General features: G+C 37.2%; 1 protein-coding gene across 1 annotated transcript in view; it reads left to right on the top strand.

Moving 5' to 3' along the window:
- The first annotated feature begins 886 nt into the window (after nucleotides 1-886).
- The window catches only part of Hira (histone cell cycle regulator-like protein), a 127,366-nt gene continuing 108,934 nt past the window's right edge, over nucleotides 887-19,318 (top strand). The window contains exon 1 of the mRNA XM_089098002.1: nucleotides 887-1,024. The gene's annotated coding sequence lies outside the window, so the exon portion shown is untranslated. The remainder of the gene's footprint in view (nucleotides 1,025-19,318) is intronic.

The following is a 19,318-nucleotide window of genomic DNA, read 5'->3' as shown; positions in this document are numbered from 1 at the left end:
AATTTCGAGGAAAACAGGGAGGGAGTTGTGTTAAGGCATTCCTAGGATGTATCTTCTTTAATGAAAAAGATTTTTTCCATATATTTCCTGCAATTGTTAAAAAACAAGAGGGTTGCGCAACCATGGTACTGAAGTACTTAACAAGGTTTAAATATGTCCTGCAGGAAAGTAAAAAACCTGTTTCCTGGCCACTGTTTATATAAACCAGTTTTTGAAACAAAAGCATTTTTCTAGCCATTCAAGCCATGATGAAAACGATATTAGTATCCAAAACTGAATTTTAGCTGTTCTCACAGGCTAGAAAAGGAGATGGAACGTATTTCGGAAAATAAAAATGAAGTCATATATATTTTGATAAGTAAATGGGATGCTGTAAAATAGAATTGACTGACCTAGTCAGTGTGAACTGTGTAGGGGGGGGGGGTAAGATTTGAACACAAGTTTGACCACGTTTTTCTTCCTCATAAATTAACAAAGCCGCGTGATTTTTGTAAAGGATAAAAAATGTTATGATTTGATAGTATATATATAGTTCTCATGAATTAACAAAGCCACGTGATTTTTGTAAAGGATAAAAAAATGTTATGATTTGATAGTATATATATAGTCCTCTGGCATTTCCAGAATGTGTTCATTCTCCATTTCTTGCGTACAGGAACTGTATGAAAATTCAGCTTTTGCAATTGTCCTTACACTGTCTTCAATTTATAAATAAATTATTTCGCTGTAAACTAGTCATTATAACCATTGTAAACTTTTCAATGTAAGTCTTGGAACAGGAAACATGAAACCTAATTTTAATGCAATGTGGGTCAATTTTATCTTCGAAATTTATATTGGATTCTAGAAGCCTAAGTGGGACACGTGTTTGTGGAGTTTACGATGCTCTGTCCTTTGGAAATGGGAATAAGACAAACTAAATTTATAATACCAGAAAGTGGAACTCGAACAATTTTAATATAGTAGAACGTGTTGCTAAGAACCCTGGAAATCATTCTATATACGGATTTCTGAAGTGTTACAGGTAGTTCCTCTCGTACAGTACTTCTATAAAGTTTTTCTCTTGTGTTTGTTTTCAAACCATGTATAAATGAATAGCTTATAGTAAAGACACTTTTCTTCTCTCTCCTCCCATGGGAACCCTTAGCTCTTTAAGATTCGGCTACACGCTTACCAGTACATGCATACCAATTTTAGATGATTATATCAGAGGCAACGCTGTAGCGTTGCCTATAGTAAAGGCCATACGGCTCCAATGTTTTATTATTTATTATTTTTTTTTTCCAGAGGCACTTCATATGGAAGGGGTTGTCGTAGAAACTTCAAAGGGGGATCATTCGATTGGAGATCAAGAGCTAGTGCCCTTTTTAATAGTCGAAAATGATTGGAGGATAATTAGCCCCCCCCCCCTCGCCACGCCCATCATTCCCCCAAACACATCCAATCAAAATTTGAGATAGCCATTTTGTTCAGCATAGTGGATTTTCAGATAGAAAATATATTTTTGAGGAGGACACTCCCCCACAACCGTCAGGGCAAGAGTTTTAAGTTATGCCCTGGGGGCATATAAGGTTTTTATAGAAGGTGTTGTAGAAACTTCAAAACAGGCTCAATCGATTGTAAATTAAAGGGCCAGTGCCCTTTTTAATAGTCGAAAGTGATTGGAGTGTAACTAGCCCCCCTCCCCCCCCCACGCCGATCTTTCCCCAAACACATCCAATCAAAGTTTTGAGATAGCCATTTTGTTCAGTGTAGTTGATTTCCAGATAGAAAATGTATTTTTGGGGAGGATACTCCCCTACAACCCTCAGGGCAAGGTTTTTAAGTTATGCCCTGGGGGCATATAAGGTTTTTATAGAAGGCGTTGTCGTAGAAACTTCAAAAAAAGCTCATTCGATAGGAAATTCAAAAAGCTAGTGCCCTTTTTTAATAGTCAAAAGTGATTGGAGGGCAGCTAGCCCCCCAAGCCCATTATTCCCCCAAACACATCCAATCAAAATTTTGAGCCGTCCATTTTGTTCAGCGTAGGTGATTTCCAGATAGAATATATATTTTTGAGGAGGAAAATCCCCCACAACGCTCAGGGCGAGGGTTTTAAGTTATGCCCTGGGGGCATACAAGGTTTTTATAGAAGGCGTTGTCGTAGAAACTTCAAAATAGGCTCATTCGATTGGAAATTAAAGGGCTAGTGCCCTTTTTAATAGTCGAAAGTGATTGAAGTGCAACTAGCCCCCCCCCCCCCCACCCACGCCCATCATTTCCCCAAACACATCCAATAAAAATTCTGAGATAGCCATTTTGTTCAGTGTAGTTGATTTCCAGATAGAAAATATATTTTTGAGGAGGAGACTCCCCCACAACCCTCAGGGCGAGGGTTTTAATTTATGCCCTGGGGGCATATAAGTAGTAACCTATTACGCACTTTCAACCCTACATTCAAGCGTACATTCACGCCTACAATAATATACAGTGTGGTTACACGTGGACATTGCAAAAAAGCTGGCAAACCTTTACCTATAAAGTGGTCAAACATGTTTTGAGAGTATAGTCAAGGTTGTTTTTTTTTTCTTTTTTTGGCAATTGATATTTTTCTGATAACAAGTACCATTCATTGCGATCGTAGCTCTATGGTGTGGATGACTTGAAAATAAAATTTTTAACGAGAAATGTCGGAAAAGTACATGGATGCTACAATCAGAATTGTTTGATTGACATTTGCAAAAAGGGATAAGGGATTCGCGAATTGGACTGTATGAACAATCTTATTCGAATAATAGGGAACAAAACAGAGCTAGATAGCATTAGCGAATTGGATCGTATGAAGGTGGAGAAAAAAAGGGGTGGTCTTATGACTTGACCTTGCTTTACTTCTTCGATGTGTACTGTATAATACAGAAGGTGTGTTTGAACAGTGTTGTCAATTTAAAATAGAGTTTATCGTTATACTATACTAAAAATTTGATACTAAGAGAGATGTAGATGGCAAAAAAAGAATTTTAATAACAGATAGCTTTACTTTTTCGATGTGTACTGTATAATACACAAGTGGTGTTTGAACAGTGTTGTCAATTTAAAATAGAGTTTAACGTTATACTATACTAAAAAGTTGATACTAAGAGAGATGTAGATGGCAAGAGATTTTTAATAACGGATAGCTTTACTTCTTCGATGTGTTCTGTATAATACACAAGTGGTGGGGTGATGGGAGCGGGGTGTCTTAGAGTACTTATAGTGCTATACTGTGGGTCGAGTTGCTAGTGAAAAACCCGTGTGGATGACTTTAAATAAAATTTTTAACGAGAAATGGCTGAATAGTGTTTTGGGGGAGATGGGTTGATTGCCAGAAGGATGTCTTAGCGTACTTAGTGTGTGATATTGAGGGGGGGGGGGGCGAGTCGCTAGTGAAAAACCCGTTTGGATGACTTGAAAATAAAATTTTTAACAAAAAATGGCTGAAAAGTGTTTTGGGGGAGATGGGTTGATTGCCAGAAGGATATCTTAGCGTACTTAGAGTGTGATAGTGGGGGGTGAGTCGCTATCAAAAAAGCCGTTTGGATGAGTTGAAAATAAATTTTTTAACGAGAAATGGCTGAAAAGTGTTTTGGGGGAGATGGGTTGATTGGCAGAAGGATGTCTTAGCGTAGTTATATCGTGATAGTGGGGAGCGAGGTACTAGTGAAAAACCCGTGTAGATGACTTGAAATAAATTTTTTAACGAGAAATGGCTGAATTGTTTTGGGGGAGATGGGTTGATTGGCAGAAGGATATCTTAACGTACTTATAGCGTGATAGTGAGGGGCGAGTTGCTAGCAAAAAACCCGTGTGGATGACTTGAAATAAAATTTTTAACGAGAAATGGCTGAAAAGTGTTTTGGGGGTGATGGGTTGATTGGCAGAAGGATGTCTTAGCATAGTTATAGCGTGATAGTGGGGGTCGAGTTGCTAGCGAAAAACCCGTGTGGATAACTTGAAATAAAATTTTTAACGAGAAATGGCTGAAAAGTGTTTTGGGGAGATGGGTTGATTGGCAGAAGGATGTCTTAGCGTAGTTATATCGTGATAGTGGGGGTCGAGTTGCTAGCAAAAAACCCGTGTGGATGACTTGAAATAAAATTTTTAACGGGAAATGGCTGAAAAGTGTTTTGGGGGAGATGGGTTGATTGGGAGAAGGATGTCTTAGCGTAGTTAAAGTGGGGGGCGAGTTGCTAGCGAAAAACCCGTGTGGATGACTTGAAATAAAATTTTTAACGAGAAATGGGTGACAAGAGTTTTGGGGGAGATGGGTTGATTGGCAGAAGGATGTCTTAGCGTAGTTATAGCGTGATAGTGGGGATCGAGTTACTAGCAAAAAACCCGTGTAGATGACTTGAAATAAATTTTTTAACGGGAAACGGCTGAAAAGTGTTTTGGGGGAGATGGGTTGATTGCCAGAAGGATGTCTTAGCGTACTTATTGTGTGATAGTGGGGGGCGATTCGCTAGCGAAAAACCCGTTTGGATGACTTGAAAATAAAATTTTTAACGAAAAATGGCTGAAAATTTTTTTGGGGGAGATGGGTTGATTGGCAGAAGGATGTCTTAGCGTATTTATAGCGTGATAGTGGGGGTCGAGTTGCTAGTGAAAAACCCGAGTGGATGACTTGAAATAAAATTTTTAATGGGAAATGGCTGAAAAGTATTTTGGGGGAGATGGGTTGATTGGCAGAAGGATGTCTTAGCGTACTTATAGTGTGATAGTGGGGGGGGCGAGTTGATAGCGAAAAACCCGTGTGGATGGCTTGAAATAAAATTTTTTAACAAGAAATGGCTGAAAAGTGTTTTGGGGGAGATGGGTTGATTGGCAGAAGGATGTCTTAGCGTAGCTATAGTGTGATAGTGGGGGGGGGGCGAGTTGATAGCGAAAAACCCGTGTGGATGACTTGAAATAAAATTTTTTAACAAGAAATGGCTGAAAATTGTTTTTGGGGAGATGGGTTGATTGGCAGAAGGATGTCTTAGCGTACTTATAGTGTGATAGTGGGGGGGGGGCGAGTTGATAGCGAAAAACCCGTGTGGATGACTTGAAATAAAATTTTTAACGAGAAATGGCTGAAAAGGGTTTTGGGGGAGATGGATTGATTGGCAGAAAGATGTCTTAGCATAGTTATAGTGTTATAGTGGGGGGCGAGTTGCAAGTGAAAAACCCGTGTGGATGACTTGAAATAAAAAATTTTAACAAGAAATGGCTGAAAAAATATTTTTGGTTCAAATGTGAAACTTTAGTCCAGTTATGGATCGAAAAATAAACTATTTCTGTAAAATCTGAGCTAATAAGGGTTTTTGACCGTAAACTCTAGTTTTGTGTAAAAAAATTATGGAAAATACAATTCTCTGGTTCAAATGTGAAACTTAAGTCTCTTTGTGGATCAAAAAATAAAACAATTTCCGTAAAATCTGAGCTAATAAGGGTTTTTGACAGTAAACTCTATTTTTTTGTAAGAAAATTATGTAAAATACAAATCGTTGGCTCATAGGTGAAACTTAATGCCAGTTTTGGATCGAAAAATAAACTATTTCTATAAAAATCTGAGCTAATAAGAGTTTTTGACCGTAAACTCAGTTTTTTGAAAGAAAAATATGGAAAATACAAATTCTCTGTTTCAAATGTGAAACTTAAGTCCAGTTATGGATCGAAAAATAAACTATTTCTGTAAAATCTGAGCTAATAAGGGTTTTTGACCGTAAACTCTAGTTTTTTTTTGTAAGAAAATTATGGAAAACACAATGCTCTGGTTCAAATGTGAAACTTAAGTCTATTTTTGGATCGAAAAATAAAACTATTTCTGTAAAATATGACATATTATGTGTTTTTTACCTTAAACTCTATTCTTTTGTAAAAAAATTATAGAGAACACAATTCTCTGGTTCAAAGGTGAAACTTAGGTCATTTGTCGATCAAAAAATAAAAGTAGTTCCATAAACTATCATGTTGTATTAGTTGATGAAGGAAAATTCAAGTTTTTTGTAAAACAATTACTGAAAATATAGCTCTCTTCCTCATAGGTCAAATTTAAGTCCAGTTATGGATCAAAAAATATAACTTTTCAATAAAATCTGAGCTAATAAGGGTTTTTGACCGTAGACTATAGTTTTTTGTAAAAAAATTATGGAAAATACAATTCTCTGGTTCAAATGTGAAACTTAAGTCCAGTTATGGATACTCATAATGATGAGGACTGATGGTTCTAATTCAATATTTTTTTCATAAAAACAAATTATTTTTTTTTTTAAACTTCGAAATTATTCAACTTTATTTATTTTTAATTTTTTTGTACGTATCTTAAAATGACAAAATATGCTTACGGCTCTAACATTGTACTCTATGATTAGTCAGAGACACGATGTGGCTTTCCCACTGGTATTCTATGTCCGGTTATCGACACTACCTAGTCTATTGCATGTATTAAATTAGTATTTTTACGCAATGGAACGATAAAAACATAAGTCATATCTTTGAAAAAAAAGTGAAGATGGAGCATTTTAATAAAGTGTGTTCACACAACAAGGTTATTATAGCATTGAATGCCGACAAGGAGAAGTATTTAAACTATGAAACAAGTACAAGTGGTAGCACTATTGGAAATGTGTGTATGCATTTTCATGGCAGTAAGGAATTAAATTTCTTTGGAATACCGAAAAAATTCAGCTCTTATGTTGGTGGTTATGTGAGATTGAGATCTCCAGAGATGATTGTACTCAAAGAGAATGCCAACATAAAAATAATCGTTGATGATAGAGGACAACTCCTTGCTACTGTTGCAGGTAACACATTACCTACTGATACATCCAATCGTCAGCTTTCGGGTATTAGCATTCAACGGAAGGTCAAAAAAAGAAAGGCCTACTCTTCCACTAATATCGTAAATCATATCTCGTCTACGTGCCGAAACTGTTACCTGTGTAAAAATGATGTGATAATAGACAGTGAAATTGCCAGAAAAATAAAAATGGGATTGTCAGAAAATATCACTATGGAATATAAAGATAAATCGATGAAAAACAAAGCACCAGCAAACGTTACTACCATTGATCAAACAGTCAATGAACCAAATAATACCAAGGACGAAAAGCATATTGAGCCTGTTGATGACACACCAGTAAAAATTGTGTATGACTCAAAATGGAATAATGATTATTCTACTGATTACGAACTAAGAGAAGACAATAGCTACGATATCAAGACAGAACATGGTGAACTATTTTATGGAACAGATTCAAAATGTCCAAAGTTAATCATTGATATTAATAATGTATCATAATATATTTTGTATTAATATTCTACATAGCTATATTCATTAAAAATATTGATATGTGTTCATTATTTTTAGAGTAAGCTAGCATATCAAACGTTTAGAATGTCTAATAAAACGTCGGAGATGTAAGAAAATGAATTTGCATACATCTATTGTCAGACACATGGGATAACGTTGACAAAATCTAGGTATCAGAATGAATAAATTCTTTATCAACATCCGTTATTGGATAAGCCATTATGAAAAAATTCTAAGTAAGTAAGTAACAAACTCTTTCTTGAATTCACCTCTTGGATACACAATACAGAAATTTTATTCAGGAAATTATGAAAAAAAATTGAAATTCGTTCATTTTTATAGAAACTGCAATAGTCTCACAGGAAGCATCTTGCAGCGTGTTTTAAGTTTTAAAAGAGAAGCATTGAATGGAAACTCATTTTGATTTGGATGTTGGGTAAAATTTAGTCATTTTTATAGAAACTGCAATAGTTTCACTGGAAGTATCTTTCAGCGTGTTTTAAGTTTAAAAGAAAATCATTGAATGGAAACTCATTATTATTTTGATGTTGGATAAAAATTTAGTCATTTTTATAGAATCGGCAATAGTTTCACAAGAACTATCTTTCAGCATGTTTTAAGTTTAAATAAAAAGTATTCAATGAAAATTAAATTTGATTTTGATGTTGGATAAAAATCCATCTATTCTTATAGAAACTGCAAAAGTTTCACGGAAAACATCTTCTGATTTAATACATGCAATAAACTAGCTAGTGTCGATAACCGGACAATTCTTTTTTTTTCTCTTTTTATCACAAACAATTTTCAATGTGTGCAAGGCAGAGCAATTTCTTCATAAATTCCACTATTTAATGCCCCCCTCCGGCCCGCCCCTCCCCCGGCCCACCACCGCGGGCCCCGCGGGGCTTCCCGGCCGCCGCAGCGGGCACCGCTGCGGCGCTCGCTGCGCCAGGCCGGGGCGGGGCGGGCCGGAGGGGGGCATTAAATAGTGGAATTTGTGAAGAAATTGCTCTGCCTTGCACACATTGAAAATTGTTTGTGATAAAAAGAGAAAAAAAAAGAATTGTCCGTATATCGACACTAGCTAGTTTATTGCATGTATTAAATCACAAGATGTTTTCCGTGAAACTATTGCAGTTTCTATAAGAATAGTTGGATTTTTTTCCAACAACAAAATCAAATTTAATTTTCATTGAATACTTTTCATTTAAACTTAAAACACGCTGAAAGATAGTTCTTGTGAAACTATTGCAGTTTCTATATAAAAATTACTAAATTTTTACCCAACATCAAAATCAAAATGAGTTTCCATTCAATGCTTTTCTTTTAAACTTAAAACACGCTGAAAGATGCTTCCCGTGAAACTATTGCAGATTCTATAAAAATGACTAAATTTTTATCCAACATCAAAATCAAATGAGTTTCCATTCAATGCTTTTCTTTTAAACTTAAAACACGCTGAAAGAGGCTTCCTGTGAAACTATTGCAGTCTATATTAAAATGAACGAATTTCAATTTTTTTTTTCATAACTGTCAGTGTTAAACTTTCTCATTGTGTATAAACAAGGTGAACACAGGAAAAAGTTCGTTACTTACTTATTTACTTACTTACTTATAATTTTTCAACAATTATATAATAACATATCCAACAATGTATGTTGATGATTAATTTATCAATTCTGATACCTATATTTTGTCAATATTATCCCTTGTGTCTGACATTAGATATATGCAAATTCCTTTTCTTACATCTCCGATGTTTTAACAGACATTCTAAACGTTTGATATGCTAGCTTAATCTAAAAATAATGAACACATAACAATGTAATATTTTTAATAAAAAAATGTTATGTAGAATATTAATACAAAATATATTATTATACATTATTAATATCAATGATTAACTTTGGACATTTTGAATCTGTTTCATAAAATAGTTCACCATGCTCTCTCTTGATATTGTAGCTATTGCCTTCTCTTAGTTCGTAATCAGTAGAATAATCATTATTCCATTTTGAGTCATACAAAATTTTTACTGGTGTCTCATCAACAAGCTCAATATGCTTTTAGTCTTTGATATTATTTGATTCATTGACTGTTTAATCAATGGCAGTAACGTTTGCTGGTGCTTTATTTTTCATCGATTCATCTTTATATTCCATTGTGATATTTTCTGACAATGCCATTTTTAGTTTACTGGCAATTTCACTGTTTATTGTTATATTATTTTGACACTGGTAAAAGTCTTGACATGTAGACACGATATGTTTTAAGATATTAATAAAATAGTAGGCCATCCTTTTTTTGACCTTCCGTTGAATGCTAATAGCAGGAGGCTGACAATTGGCTGTATCAGTAGTTAATGTATTACCTGCAACAGTTGCAAGGAGGTGTCCTCTATCATCAACGATTATTTTTATGTTGGCATTCTCTTTTAGTTCAATCATCTCTGGAGATCTCAGTCTCGCATAACCACCAACACAAGAGTTGAATTTTCCGGTATTCCAAAGAAATTTAATTCCTTACTGTCATGACAATGCATGCATACATTTCCAATAGTGCTACCGCTTGTACTTGTTTCATAGTTTAAATACTTCTCCTTGTCGGCATTCAATGCTACAATAATCTTTTTAGTTGAGCACACTTTATTAAAATGCTCCGTCTTAATATTTTTTTCAAACATATGACATGTGTTTATCGTTCTACTGCGTAAAAATTACTGATTTTATACATGCAACAGACTGGATATTGTCGATAACCAGTCATAAAATACCAGTGGGAAAGCCACATCATGTCTCTGACTAATCATAGAGTACAATTGTTAGAGCCGTAAGCATATTTTGTCATTTTAAGATACGTACAAAAAAATAAAAAAATAAATAATGTTGAATAATTTCAAATTTTTTAAAAAAATAGTTTGTTTTTATGAAAAAAATATTGAATTAGAACCATCAGTCCTCATCATTATGAGTATCCATAACTGGACTCTAAGTTTCACATTTGAACCAGACAATTGTATTTTCCATAATTCTCTTACAAAAAACAAGAGATTACGGTCAACAACCCTTATTAGCTCAGATTTTACAGAAATAGTTTATTTTTAGATCCATAACTGGACTTAAGTTTCACCTTTGAACAAGAGAATTGTATTTTACATAATTTTATTAGAAAAAAATATAGTTTACGGCCAAAAACCCTTATTAGCTCAGATTTTACAGAAATAGTTTATTTTTCGATCCATAACTGGACTTAAGTTTCACCCATGAGCCAACGAATTGTATTTTCCATAATTTTCTTACAAAAAACTAGAGTTTACGGTCAAAAACTCTTATTAGCTTAGATTTTACGGAAATAGTTTTATTTTAAGATCCAAAAATGGACTTAAGTTTCACATTTGAACCAGAGAATTGTATTTTCCATAATTTTCTTACAAAAAAAACTATAGTTTAACGTCAAAACCCTTATTAGCTCAGATTTAACAAAAATAGTTTATTTTTCGATCCATAACTGGACTTAAGTTTCACCTATGAGCAAACGAATTGTATTTTCCATAATTGTCTAACAAAAAACTAGAGTTTACGGTCAAAAACCCTTATTAGCTTAGATTTTACCTGAATGCTTTTATGTTTCAATCCAAAATGGACTTAAGTTTCACATTTGAAGCAGGGTATTGTATATTCCATAAATTTTCTAACACAAAAATAGAATTTATTGTTATAAACCCTCATTAGCTCAGATTTTAAGGAAATAATTTGTTTTTCGATCCATAACTGGACTTAAGTTTCACATTTGAACCAAAAATATTTTTAAAGCCATTTTTTGTTAAAATTTTTTATTTCAAGTCGTCCACACGGGTTTTTCGCTAGCAACTCGCCCCCCACTATCACACTATAACTAAGCTAAGACATCCTTCTGCCACTCAATCCATTTCCCTCAAAACCCTTTTCAGCCATTTCTTGTTAAAAATTTTATTTCAAGTTATTCACACTGGTTTTTCGCAACCAACTCGCCCTCAATTATAATCCTATATCTGCGTTATGACATCCTTATACCCATCAAACCATCTTCCCTCAAAACACATCTCATCCATTTCTCGTTAAAATTTTTATTTTAAGTCATCCACGTGGGTTTTTCGCTAGCAACATGCCCCCCACTATCACACTATAACTACCCTAAGACATCCTTCTGCCAATCAACCCATCTCCCCCAAAACACTTTTCAGTCATTTCTTATAAATTTTTTTTTATTTCAAGTCATCCACACGGGTTTTTCGCTAGCAACTCGCCCCCCACTATAACTGTGCTAAGACATCCTTCTGCCAATCAACCCATCTCCCCCAAAATATTTTTCAGCCATTTCTTGTTAAAAAACTTTATTTCAAGTCATCCACATGGGTTTTTCGCTAGCAACTCGCCCCCCACTCTAACACTATATCTACGATAAGACATCCTTCTGCCAATCAACCCATCTCCCCCAAAACACTTTTCAGCCTTTTCTCGTTAAAATTTTTTATTTCAAGTCATCCAGACGGGTTTTTCGTTACCAACTCGCCCCCCCCCCCACTAAAACTACGCTAAGAAATCCTTCAGTCAACCAGCCTATCTCCCCCAAAACCTTTTTCAGCCATTTCTTGTTTAAATATGTCATTTCAAGTCATTCATAAAGGGTTTTTGTTATCAACTTACCACCCACTATAACGACTATAAGAACGGCGTCTGCCAATCAACCCATCTCCCGCAAAACACCTTTCAGCCATTTCTTGTTAAAAATTTTTATTTCAAGTCATCCACACGGGTTTTTCGCTAGCACCTCGCCCCCCCCACGAGAACCCTATAACTACGCTAAGACATCCTTCTGCCAATCAACCCATCTCCCCAAAAACACTTTTCAGCCATTTCTTATTAAAAATTTTATTTTCAAGTCATCCAAACGGGTTTTTCGCTAACAACTCACCCCCACTATCACACTCTAAGTACACTAAGACATCCTTTTGGCAATCAACCCATCTCCCCCTAAACACTTTTCAGCCATTTCTCGTTAAAAAGTTTATTTCAAGTCATCCACACGGGTTTTTCGCTAGCAACTCGACCCCCACTATCACGCGATAACTACGCTAAGACATCCTTCTGCCAATCAACCAATCTCCCCCAAAACACTTTTCAGCCATTTTTCGTTAAAAATTTTATTTCAAGTCATCCACACGGGTTTTTCGCTAGCAACTCGCCCCCCACTATCACACCATAAGTACGCTAAGACATCCTTTTGCCAATCAACCCATCTCCCCCAAAATACTTTTCAGCCATTTCCCGTTAAAAATTTTATTTCAAGTCATCCACACGGGTTTTTCGCTAGCAACTCGACCCCAACCATCACGCTCTAACTACGCTAAGACATCCTACTGCCAATCAACACCTCTCGCACTAAACACTTCAGCCATTTCTCGTTAAAAATTTTATTTCAAGTCATCCACACGGGTTTTTCGCTAGCAACTCGCCCCCCCCCCCACTATAACCGCGCTAAGACATCCTTCTGCCAATCAACTCGTCTCCCCCAAAACACTTTTCAACCATTTCTTGTTAAAAAAAACTTTATTTCAAGTCATCCACACGGGTTTTTAGCTAGCAACTCGCCCCCCAATATAACACTATATCTATGCTAAGACATCTTTCTGCCCATCAACCCATCTCCCCCAAAACACTTTTCAGCCTTTTCTCGTTAAAAATGTTATTTCTAGTCATCCATACGGGGTTTTTCGCTAGCAACTCGCCCCCCCCCCCACTATAACTATGCTAAGACATCCTTCTGCCAATCAACCCATCTCCCCCAAAACACTTTTCAGCCATTTGTCGTTAAAATTTTTACTTCAAGCCATCCACACGGGCTTTTAGCTAGCAACTCGCCCCCCACTCTAACTACGCTAAGACATCCTTTTGCCAATCAACCCATCACCCCCAAAACATTTTTTAGTCATTTAGTTTTAAAATATTTTATTTCAAGTCATCCATAAGGGTTATTTGTAAGCATCTTACCACCCACAATAACTACCCTAAGACATCCTTTTGCCAATCAACCCATCTCCCCCAAAACACTTTTCAGCCATTTCTTGTTAAAAATTTTTATTTCAAGTCATACACACGGGTTTTTCGCTAGCTACTCGCCCCCCCACTAGAACACTATATCTACGCTAAGACCTCCTTCTGCCAATCCACCCAACTCCCCCAAAACCCTTTTCAGCCATTTTTCGTTAAATATTTTTTTTTCAAGTCATCCACACGGGTTTTTCGCTAGCGACTCACCCCCACTATCACACTATAAGTACGGTAAGACATCCTTCTGGCAATCAACCCATCTCCCCCAAAACACTTTTCAGCCATTTCCCGTTAAAAATTTTATTTCAAGTCATCCACACGGGTTTTTCGCTAGCAACTCGACCCCCACTATCACGCTATAACTACGCTAAGACATCCTTCTGCAAATCAACCAATCTCCCCCAAAACACTTTTCAGCCATTTCTCGTTAAAAATTTTATTTCAAGTCATCCACACGGGTTTTTCGCTAGCAACTCGCCCCACACTATAACTACCTAAGACATCCTTCTGCCAATCAACCCATCTCCCCCAAAACACTTTTCAGCCATTTCTTGTTAAAAATTTTTATTTTAAGTCATCCACACGGGTTTTTCGCTAGCAACTCGCCCCCCACTATCACACCATAAGTACGCTAAGACATCCTTTTGCCAATCAACCGAGCTCCCCCAAAACACTTTTCAGCAATTTCTCGTTAAAAATTTTATTTCAAGTCATCCACACGGGTTTTTCGCTAGCAACTCGACCCCCACTATCACGCTATAACTACGCTAAGACATCGTTCTGCCAATCAACCCATCTCCCCCGAAACACTTCAGCCATTTCTCGTTAAAAATTTTATTTCAAGTCATCCACACGGGTTTTTCGCTAGCAACTCGCCCCCCCCCCCCACTATAACCACGCTAAGACATCCTTCTGCCAATCAACTCGTCTCCCCCAAAACACTTTTCAACCATTTCTTGTTAAAAAAAACTTTATTTCAAGTCATCCACACGGGTTTTTCGCTAGCTACTCGCCCCCCAATATAACACTATAACTATGCTAAGACATCCTTCTGCCAATCAACCCATCTCCCCCAAAACACTTTTCAGCCTTTTCTCGTTAAAAATTTTATTTCAAGTCATCCATACGGGGTTTTTCGCTAGCAACTCGCCCCCCCCCCCACTATAACTACGCTAAGACATCCTTCTGCCAATCAACCCATCTCCCCCAAAACACTTTTCAGCCATTTCTTGTTAAAAAATTTTATTTCAAGTCATCCACACAGGTTTTTTGTTACGTGTAACAAGTTGCCACCCACTATAATTACGCTAAGACATCCTTTTGCCAATCAACCCATCTTCCGCAAAACATTTTTCAGTCATTTCTTGTGAAAAAAATTTATTTTAAGTCATTCACACGGGTTTTTCGCTAGCAACTCGCCCCCCACTATAGCTACGCTAAGACATCCTTTTGCCAATCAACCCATCTCCCCCAAAACACTTTTCAGACATTTCTTGTTAAAAAACTTTATTTCAAGTCATCCACACGGGTTTTTCGCTAGCAACTCGCCCCCCACTATAACTATGCTAAGACATCCTTCTGCCAATCAACCCATCTCCCCCAAAACACTTTTCAGCCATTTGTCGTTAAAATTTTTACTTCAAGCCATCCACACGGGTTTTTAGCTAGCAACTCGCCCCCCACTATAGCTACGCTAAGACATCCTTTTGCCAATCAACCCATCTCCCCCAAAACACTTCTCAGCCATTTCTTGTTAAAAATTTTTATTTCAAGTCATCCACACGGGTTTTTCTCTAGCAACTAACCCACCCCCCACTATCACACTATAAGTACGCTAAGACATCCGTCTGCCAATCAACCCATCTCCCCCAAAACACTTTTCAGCCAATTCTCGTTAAAATTTTATTTCAAGTCATCCAGACGGTTTTTTCGCTAGCAACTCGCCCCCCACTATCACGCTATAACTACGCTAATACATCCTTCTGCCAATCAACCCATCTGCCCCCAAAAACTTTTCAGCCATTTCTTGTTGAAATTGTTATTTTCAAGTCATCCAGACGGGTTTTTCGTTAGCGACTCGACCCCCACTATCACACTCTAAGTACGCTAAGGCATCCTTCTGGCAATCAACCCATCTCCCCCAAAACACTTTTCAGCCATTTTTCGTTAAAAACTTTATTTCAAGTCATCCACACGGTATTTTCGCTAGCAACTCGACCCCCACTATCACGCTATAAATACGCTAAGACATCCTTCTGCCAATCAACACATCTCCCCCAAAACACTTTTCAGCCATTTCTCGTTAAAAATTTTATTTCAAGTCATCCACACGGGTTTTTCGCTAGCAACTCGCCCCCCACTATAACTACGCTAAGACCTGCGTCTGTCAATCAACCCATCTCCCCCAAAACGCTTTTCAGTCGTTTACAGTTAAAAAAATTTATTTCAAGTCATGTACACGGGTTTTTTACTAGTAACTCGCTCCCCACTATCACGCTTTAGGTACGCTAAGACAGACTTCTGCCAAGCACCCAAACTCCCCCAAATCACTTTTCAGCCATTTTTCATTAAAAATTTTATTTCAATTCATCCAATCGGGTTTTTCGCTAGCAACTCGACCCCCACTATCACACTCTAAATACGCTAAGACATCCTTCTGGAAATCAACCAAGCTCCTCCAAAACACTTTTCAGCCATTTCTCGTTAAATATTTTATTTCAAGTCATCCACACGGGTTTTCGCTAGCAACTCGACCCCCACCATCACGCTATAACTACGCTAAGACATCCTTCTACCAATCAACCCATCTCCTCAAAAACACTTTTCAGCCATTTTTCGTTAAAAATTTTATTTTCAACTCATCTACACGGGTTTTTCGCTGGCAACTCGACCCCCACTATCACCCTCTAAGTAAGCTAAGACATCCTTCTGGCAATCAACCCATCTCCCCCAAAACACTTTTCAGCCATTTTTCGTTAAAAATTTATTTTCAAGTCATCCAAACGGGTTTTTCACTAGCGACTCGCCCCCACACTATCACACTCTAAGTACGCCAAGACATGCTTCTGGCAATCAACCCATCTCCCCCAAAATACTTTTCAGCCATTTCTCGTTAACAATTTTATTTCAAGTCATCCAAACGGGTTTTTCGCTAGCAACTCGATCCACAGTACAGCACTATAAGTGCTCTAAGACACCCTGCCCCCATCACCCCACTACTTCTGTATTATACTGAACACATCGAAGAAGTAAAGCTATCCGTTATTAAAATTCTCTTCTTGCCATCTACATCTATCTTAGTATCAACTTTTTAGTATAGTATAACGTTAAACTAAATTTTAAATTGACAATACTGTTCAAACACCACTTGTGTATTATACAGTACACATCGAAAAAGTAAAGCTATCCGTTATTAAAATTCTTTTCTTGCCATCTACATCTATCTTAGTATCAACTTTTTCGTATAGTATAACGTCAAACTCTATTTTAAATTGACAACACTGTTCAAACACCACTTGTGTATTATACAGTACACATCGAAGAAGTAAAGCTAGTTCAAGTCATAAGACCACCCCTTTTTTTCTCCACCTTCATACTATCCAATTTGCGAATGTTATCTAGCTTTTTTCCCCTATTATTCAAATAAGATCCTTCGTACAGTCCAATTCGCGAATCCCTTATCCCTTTTTGCAAATGTCAATCAAACAATTCTGATTGTAGCATCATGCACTTTTCAGACATTTCTTGTTAAAAAATTTTATTTTCAAGTCATCGACACCGTAGAGCCACGATCGCAATGAATGGTACTTGTTATCAGAAAAATGTCAATTGCCAAAAAAAGAAAAAATACAACCTTGACTATACTCTCAAAACGTGTTTGACCACTTTATAGGTAAAGGTTTGCCAGCTTTTTTGCAATGTCCACGTTTAACCACACTGTATATTATTGTAGGCGTGAATGAACGTTTGAATGTAGGGTTGACGTAATAGGTTACTACTCATATAAGGTTTTTATAGAAGGCGTTGTCGTACAAACTTCAAAATAGGCTCATTCGATTGGAAATTAAAGAGCTAGTGCCCTTTTTAATAGTCGAAAGTGATTGGAGTGTAACTAGCCCCCCCCCCCCACGCCCATCATTTTCCCAAACACATCCAATCAAAATTTTCAGATAGTCATTTTGTTCAGCGTAGTTGATTTCTAGATAGAAAATATATTTTTGCGGAGAACGCTCCCCCAAAACCCTCAGGATAAGGATTTTAAGTTATGCCCTGGGGGCATATAAGGTTTTTATAGAAGGCGTTGTCATAGAAACTTCAAAACAGGCTCATTCGATTGGAAATTAAAGGGCTTGTGCCCTTTTTAATAGTCGAAAGTGATTGGAGTGTAACTAGCCCCCTTCTCCCCCACGCCCATCATTTCCCCAAACACATCCACTCAAAATTTTGAGATAGTCATTTTGTTCAGCGTAGTTGATTTCCAGATAGAAAATACATTTTTGAGGAGGACAATCTCCCACAACCCTCAGGGCAAGGGTTTTAAGTTATGTCTAGGGGAGTATAAGGTTTTTATAGAATGAGTTGTCGTACAAGCTTCAAAATATGTTCTTTCGTTTGGATATTCAAGAGCTTAGTGCACATTTTAATAGTCGAAAGTGATTGTATGTTACCTAGCCCCCCCCCCCCGCCCATCATTTCCCCAAACACATCCAATCAAAATTTTTCAGAGAGCCATTTTGTTCAGCGTAGTTGATTTCCAGATAGAAAATACATTTTTGAGGAGGACACTCCCCCACAACCCTCAGGGCAAGGGTTTTAAGTTATGCCTAGGGGCATATAAGGTTTTTATAGAAGGCGTTGTCCTACAAACTTCAAAACAGGCTCATTCGATTGGAAATTAAAGAGCTAGTGCCCTTTTTAATAGTCGAAAGTGATTGGAGTTTAACTAGCCCCCCCCCCACGCCCATCATTTCCGCAAACACATCCAATCAAAATTTTTCAGAGAGCCATTTTGTTCAGCGTAGTTGATTTCCAGATAGAAAATATATTTTTGCGGAGAACACTCCCCCAAAACCCTCAGGATAAGTTATGTTTTAAGTTATGCCCTGGGGGCATATAAGGTTTTTATAGAAGGCGTTGTCCTAGAAACTTCAAAACAGGCTCATTCGATTGGAAATTAAAGGGCTTGTGCCCTTTTTAATAGTCGAAAGTGATTGAAGTGAAACTAGCCCCCTCCTCCCCCACGCCCATCATTTCGCCAAACACATCCAATCAAAATTTTGAGATAGCCATTTTGTTCAGCGTAGTTGATTTCCAGATAGAAAATACATTTTTGAGGAGGACACTCCCCCACAACCCTCAGGGCAAGGGTTTTAAGTTATGTCTAGGGGCATATAAGGTTTTTATAGAAGGCGTTGTCGTAGAAACATCAAAAAAGGCTCATTCGGATGGGAATTCAATGGGATAGTATCCTTTTTTAAGGTTAAAAGTGTTTTGAAGGCCACTAGCCCCCCCCCACGCTCTTCCGTGCCCACCCCACATCCATACAAAAATTTGAGACAGCCATTTTGTTCAGCGTAGTTAATTTTGGGATAGAAAACATGTTTTTGAGGAGGAGAATCCCCCAGAACCCACAGGGCAAGGGTTTTAAGTTATGCCCTGGGGGAATATAAGGTTTTTATTGAAGGCATTGTCATAGAAACTTCAAAAAAGGCTGATTCGATTGGAAATTCAAAGTGATAGTGCCCTTTTTAATAGTCAAAAGTAATTTGAGGGCAACTAGCCCCCCCTCCCCTACGCCCATCATTCCCCCAAACACATCCAATCAAAATTTTGAGATAGTCGTTTTTGTTCAGCGTAGTTGATTTCCAGATAGAAAATATTTTTTTGAGGAAGACACTCCCCCACAACCCTCAGGGCAAGG

This window comes from Artemia sp. Qi Xiang Cuo, chromosome 12, assembly GCF_049724085.1.
Source record: "Artemia sp. Qi Xiang Cuo chromosome 12, ASM4972408v1, whole genome shotgun sequence".
NCBI lineage: Eukaryota > Metazoa > Arthropoda > Branchiopoda > Anostraca > Artemiidae > Artemia > Artemia sp. Qi Xiang Cuo.
Note: the sequence above shows the minus strand (reverse complement) of the source record. Positions and strands in the feature narration are given on the sequence as shown.